This window comes from Hevea brasiliensis, chromosome 17 (genome assembly GCF_030052815.1).
Source record: "Hevea brasiliensis isolate MT/VB/25A 57/8 chromosome 17, ASM3005281v1, whole genome shotgun sequence".
In the NCBI taxonomy this organism is placed as follows: domain Eukaryota; kingdom Viridiplantae; phylum Streptophyta; class Magnoliopsida; order Malpighiales; family Euphorbiaceae; genus Hevea; species Hevea brasiliensis.
The window spans coordinates 23994817-24000595 of record NC_079509.1 but is presented as its reverse complement, the minus strand read 5'-3'; positions in this window follow the sequence as shown (position 1 = coordinate 24000595).

Here is a 5779-nt window from a genome sequence, read left to right as displayed (position 1 = left end):
GTGGCATCATACCACCTGGGATATGGCGGCTGGATTGGGTCCAAGGGGACTGGTACAATTTGGTTTATACCGACAAGGTATCGGTATATTTCACTGAGAGGGAGGGGAAGAGGTGGATCAGGGTTCCTTGGAGGTCTCGGGTTGTTTTGTGGTGGTCTAGGTTGAGCTGGAGGAGGAGGTGGTCTTGGTTGGAAATTTGTAGGTGGGGCGACAGAGCGTGGTTGTGGATAATTAGGGAAAGAAGGTGGAATGTTTATATGGTCCGCCATGAGAGGGAGGATATGGCCGGTAGTTATTTTGGGGAAATTGGGGGTAATTATTCTGACGGGTGATAGAGTGTACATCACCCTCCTTCTTCTTGCCAAAGCTGGCAGTCTTCTTTACAGGGTTCTCAGCCAACTCCTGTAGTCTTCCTATTCTCAGATTAGCTTCAATTCTCTCACCACTTGGATGATATCCGAGAAGTCGTTGGAGGTATTTCCAATCATCGGGTTGAAGTAGGAGCCTTCAAAGTTTCGATGAATAGGAGCAGAGTTCATTGTCGACACCGGAGGATATACTCGCAGCCTTCTCCCTCCATCGTTGGGCATACCGCTTGAAACCTTCCCGTCTTTCTGCGTGTGTTCGAGGTCCCTCCTTGTGGGTGCCGCATCACAATTGAATTTGTACCGCTTTAGAAAGGTATCGGCTAAATCCTTCCAGAGTGCAACTTGCTCTGCCCAATTGTATACACCATCTCGTAGCCGCCCAGAGAGGCTCTCGTGAAAGAAGTGAATGAGAAGTCTATCGCCTTCTCATAAGGCGGACATTTTGGCAATGTAGGTTGCCAAGTGGATGCGGGATCTGAGTTTCCTGTACTTGTCGAAATCCGAACCTTGAATTTGGGTGGTACCACCACATCGCACCAATCTCGGTGATGACACATCGATCGAACCATACATGTTCACCCTTCTATTGCTCTCGCCTTTCTTCTAGAGTCGATAGTTTCTCGCTTTCTCTCGCCTATATTCTCCTTCCACCGTATGATGTGCTCCTCCAACTGGGAGCCGAGGGTGGAGTAAACTGAGGGATCGGATTGAAGGGTGAGGCTCGGCATTTGAGATAGCCGGTAATAGGAAAAAGGTAGGTCATTATTTATGGTCACCGGATTGACAGTGACGGCCGTCCGGATTGATGGCTGGAAAGTGAAGGAGGTTGAAGCGTAGTGAGAATCAACCGTTGTAGGAGGTGGGGGAGGTAATGGTAGGTTAGGGTCAGAAGTGGGCCTATTTTGGGACATCTCCCTCATCATCTTCATAAGTTTTGAAACCTGGTCTTTTAGTTCAGACACTTGCCCCTGTAGGTTCTGTACTTGTTCCTGGTCTTCCATTAGTTTTCTTGTTCGAGATCTTGTTAAGTACACTCTGGGGTTGAACTGTGCTTGGTCAGACTTGCGTTGTTAGAAGCAATATTGATTTCCTGTAAGGAGTAAAAAAAGAAAATTTTAAATAAACTTCGAATTTTGCAAATAAACTAAAAGTCCTGGTCTGGATGAAGGATACAGTGGCATTTGAGAGCCAGGTTGAAATCTGTAAAAAGGATAATCGCCTCAGCTTTATCATGGCATCGTTCGATAGTCTGACCGTGAATGACGGGATTGAATGCGCATTTATGATACCTGTTCATATGGCGCATTTCATTTTTTCACATAACCCTAGCGAGGAAGTTCCTACGGGAGTCATACTATTCATTCACAAATTTTGCTAAACAATGGTCCAAAAATCACTTCATTAACTGAGTAATTTGTACATCGTATCTTTTACATTGGCCTAAGCTCTGGAAGGTTCTTTATAATAAGATGACATTTTCTGAGATACTCATATAACCTTTCTTCTTGCTTGGCGGGGTCGAATGCTTTCGTGAGCGCACTTGATTCTGTAATAGTTCTCGCTTTCCACTGTATATTGTTCTCTCCAGCTGGTCAACATTCTCTTTCAATCCTTGATAGAGAGCAGCTTGTTTTTCTTTCTCTTTCCTTTCTTTAGCACACTCTTTCAAGATATCGTTGATGAGTAGTGCTTGTTCTTTCGATTCGAGCTTCTTCTTTTTGTTTTCTTGCTCATACTCTTCGATGAGTATCTCTTGGTATTTCATCTTTTCCTGAAGCTTACTATTCTGCACTTTTATTTCTTTGGTTTCAGCTTGAAGAGAGTCTTTTTCCTTTTCCCACTGCACCTCTTGCTCCTCGAACCCCATCCTTTCGGCCCTTACCTCTTCCTTAAGTCTTCTTTCTCTCCTTTTAAATCTCTGCTGTTGGTCCTTCAGCTGTTTTATTTATTCCTGCAGTTGTGAGTTCTCAGTATTAGCCTCTCGTAGTGAGTCATCCAGATGGCCATTCGTTTCTTCTAATAGGACATCTCGGAGCGGGTTACTGTCTTCGAATTTCACAGTTGAATGTTCTCGGTCCCTGTCAGCTCTCCATTTAAGATAATCGCCTGAGGTGCTTGGGCCCTTAGGCGATTTCTCCATCAGAGTGACGTTTTCCCAAGATTTGCGAGCCTTTTTCAACCCTTCTTCTCCTTTGCGCTCGTGGTAGAAGCGACCTTGGTGGTATTCTTCAATGTTGATCACAGACTGTGTTGAGCCGAACTGCCTCATTACCAATGCCGGAGTGTAACTTGTGTATCCGGTTACTCCGATCAGGGAAACCGACTGAATACCCCTGCATCGATCAAAACGGGTTGGCTTGACGCCCACGACTTCCTCCAACAAGAATCATGGCTATTGAAACTCAAAATCCGTTCCCACCATCGTTTTTCATTTTTCGGCTGATCACTAACCGGATCATCTTCTCAATGGGAGGCTGGTCAAGGTACCAAGTCAATCCTTTGTCTCCACAGACACATGTGACCGATAGTCCAGAGGTATAACATTGAGAACAACACTTAAGGGATCCTCCGCCTGTTGTCCGCAGAGGTAAGGGTTAATAAAGTCTCCGCAAGGATTGCAGTATTGGATTAATCTGCCGCTTTCCACCGCCCGTAACACTTCCACCGCATTGCAAGTTATGATTCCCAATGGTCCCGGAATGTAATCAGACCGTAGATTCCCAAAGCGAGAGCTACCCTGGCCCCACTGCTTTCTGGAGGCATTGATCTAAACATTTCGGAGGTATGTCCAATACTAACCATGTGTTTTTCCTTGGCGCTTTCTTTGACTTTACTTCTTCCGGGGAGAACCCAACATATGTGCCAACCGCTTCGTGTTTGCCTATGCTCGAGGTGTAAGTAAATCCGCTCGCAATGAGTATGGGATCCCCAAAGAATGCCTGATATTCTTCCATAGTGGGGACCGTATCAATGTCATTGAAAGAGAATACCCCGTACTTAGGATTCCAAACCGACAACATGGCTTTTAATGCCGGGATTTGGACCTTGACTTGCATTAAGGTTGCAATCCTCCCGTACTTCTCTTCAAAACGTACCTTGGCCTGATCGGGAAGCGACCTCCATCCGTTAGACAGACCCTCTAGGATGTTCATTCTGACCTCTATTTTATTCAGATCTAGCGAAGGTAGCGAGCCAGCAGGTGCCTCGGAAGCATCATTTTGCGAGGGTACCGGACTATGAGCTGATTTGGACCAAAGTTTAGCATTCTGAACCTTTTCTGCCGACTGACTCGAGGATGCCATGATAAAAATGATGCCTATCCTTTTACAGACTCTTGGTTTGGTAATGCCTGTGAGAAAATTCGTTAGTAAGACAAATTAGGGTAACTTTGAATCATACTGTTGATAGAGTGACATGTACACATTTATCAAAGTAGGAAAATGTGTAGGTGTTCTAGTAGGATTCAAGATTACCCTCAAAAGAAATGAACAGAAGGAAATTAAAGCAGAATAGGGTAAGAGAAAGTATGCCCCTTTTGTCCTATAGTAGGGAGACTCCTAACACCGGGTGAGTGCTACCTACCTGGATAGTTCTATCTTATGAGGTAGTTTACTACGGCCTTCAACTATTGTGATAGTTTAGCTCAGGAACTAATTTTCTAAAAGCCACAGGTTCCCAAATTGCTTCTACTGTAAACAGTAGAGCCCCATTCTACCCCCATGATGTTATCGGGAAAATTCCACGAGTATCACAGTGGATAGAGCGAGTTTCAATTTGAGCAGAAGCCTTCACGGATACTAACGGGGTAAAACCCACGGGTACCGCTGCATGACTCCCTCCTACTTTTCCTAAAAGGGTAAGAAAGCCCGGGTTAGGAGCATAGTGTGTGAGGACATTGTGTGAGTGTTCGGTGTGTGAAGGGACACCTTTACCTCTTCCCAATTTAGGGGGATTTTATTTTTCCATTTTTTTCCATTTTTTCCTTTTTGAAATGAAGAGCACTGTAAGAGATAGAACAGGCAAAACAAAATAGTTAGCAGTAATGATAATCAACATATAAGACATCGCCGAGTGAACCCATCTAACTATAATTTGATCAGACAAAATTAAATCTACTTTTGGACCACTAGACCGGGAATAGATCCTCAGCGGAGTCGCCAAGCTGTCGCAATAGATTTTGCGGTCGCCTGGACGATCACTCACTGAAGTGGGAAAAAGTGAGGAGTCGCCACCTTAGTTTTGAGGGAAACTAAAGAAAACCATTTGAGAAGTTAAATTAAAAATGAAACCACTTCAAAACAGAGATTCTAAGTTCGGGGTCCGTAAACGGGTGGGGAAGGTGTTAGGCACCCCACCTCGTCCCTTAATAAGGGTAAGTAGATTTAATTCTGCGTCCTTTATAAATTAGTTAGGAGGGCTTAGGCGGCAATGTTAATCCTTTTGGTAGAAGGAATATTTGATTTTTCACTAAATTTGGATCACCCAGATACATAAGTAAATGAGATAACCTCAGTGAACGGGTGTGAGAATCGGATAAGAACTCTCCTCCGATCTCTTTTAAGTTGTTTATTAAAATTTTGAGGGGAGACCGGATAAGAACCCTCCTCCGATCTCTTTTAGAGTTATTTATTAATGTTTTGAGTTGAGACCGGATAAGAACTCTTCTCCGATCCCTATTTAATGTTTATTAAAATTTTGAAGGGAGACCGGATAAGAACCCTCCTCCGATCTCCTTTAAGAGTATTGAGATTTTTGGATTGGAGACCGGATAAGAACTCTCCTCCGATCTTCTTTTATTGGGATTTCGGATTGGAGACCAGATAAGAACTCTCCTCTGATCTCCTTTAACTGTTGATTTAAAACTTTTAGGCAAGGATAGGATAAGGACTCTTCCGACCTCTTCTATTTTGACGGGACTCGGACAAAGACTTTTCCGACCTTTAAAAATTTAACCACAGCTACGGGTCCTAAGAACCGAAAACTAAGAATTCTGGCATTCAAAAATGCTGGGGATAAGGTTTCTGGATACCCTGTGGCTGAACGGGGAACACTAGACTTGATTCACTGACCTTTTCATGTAGTCATTTTACCAATATCTATTAACATCCGATCTATTCTGTTATGTTTACTTTGGTTCTATTTCGCTTTATGACATCTTGCCGAATTGCTGTTTACGTCAGCCTAATAGCTTGGCTATCTTCTGACGTGTTATTCATGTTCTCTTTTAAAAGAGACCCTAAGTTGCGATACCTACGTTTACCCAACCACTTACATACTACTAGGAGTTAGAAAACTTACTTTCAAAAAGGATGAAGATTAATAAAATGAACCGATCACTAAATAGATGATTTGAGAGTGTCATTCTTTGGGGATCGTTAGGTAAAAGTAGAAAGTCACAGATGTGAGAAGAA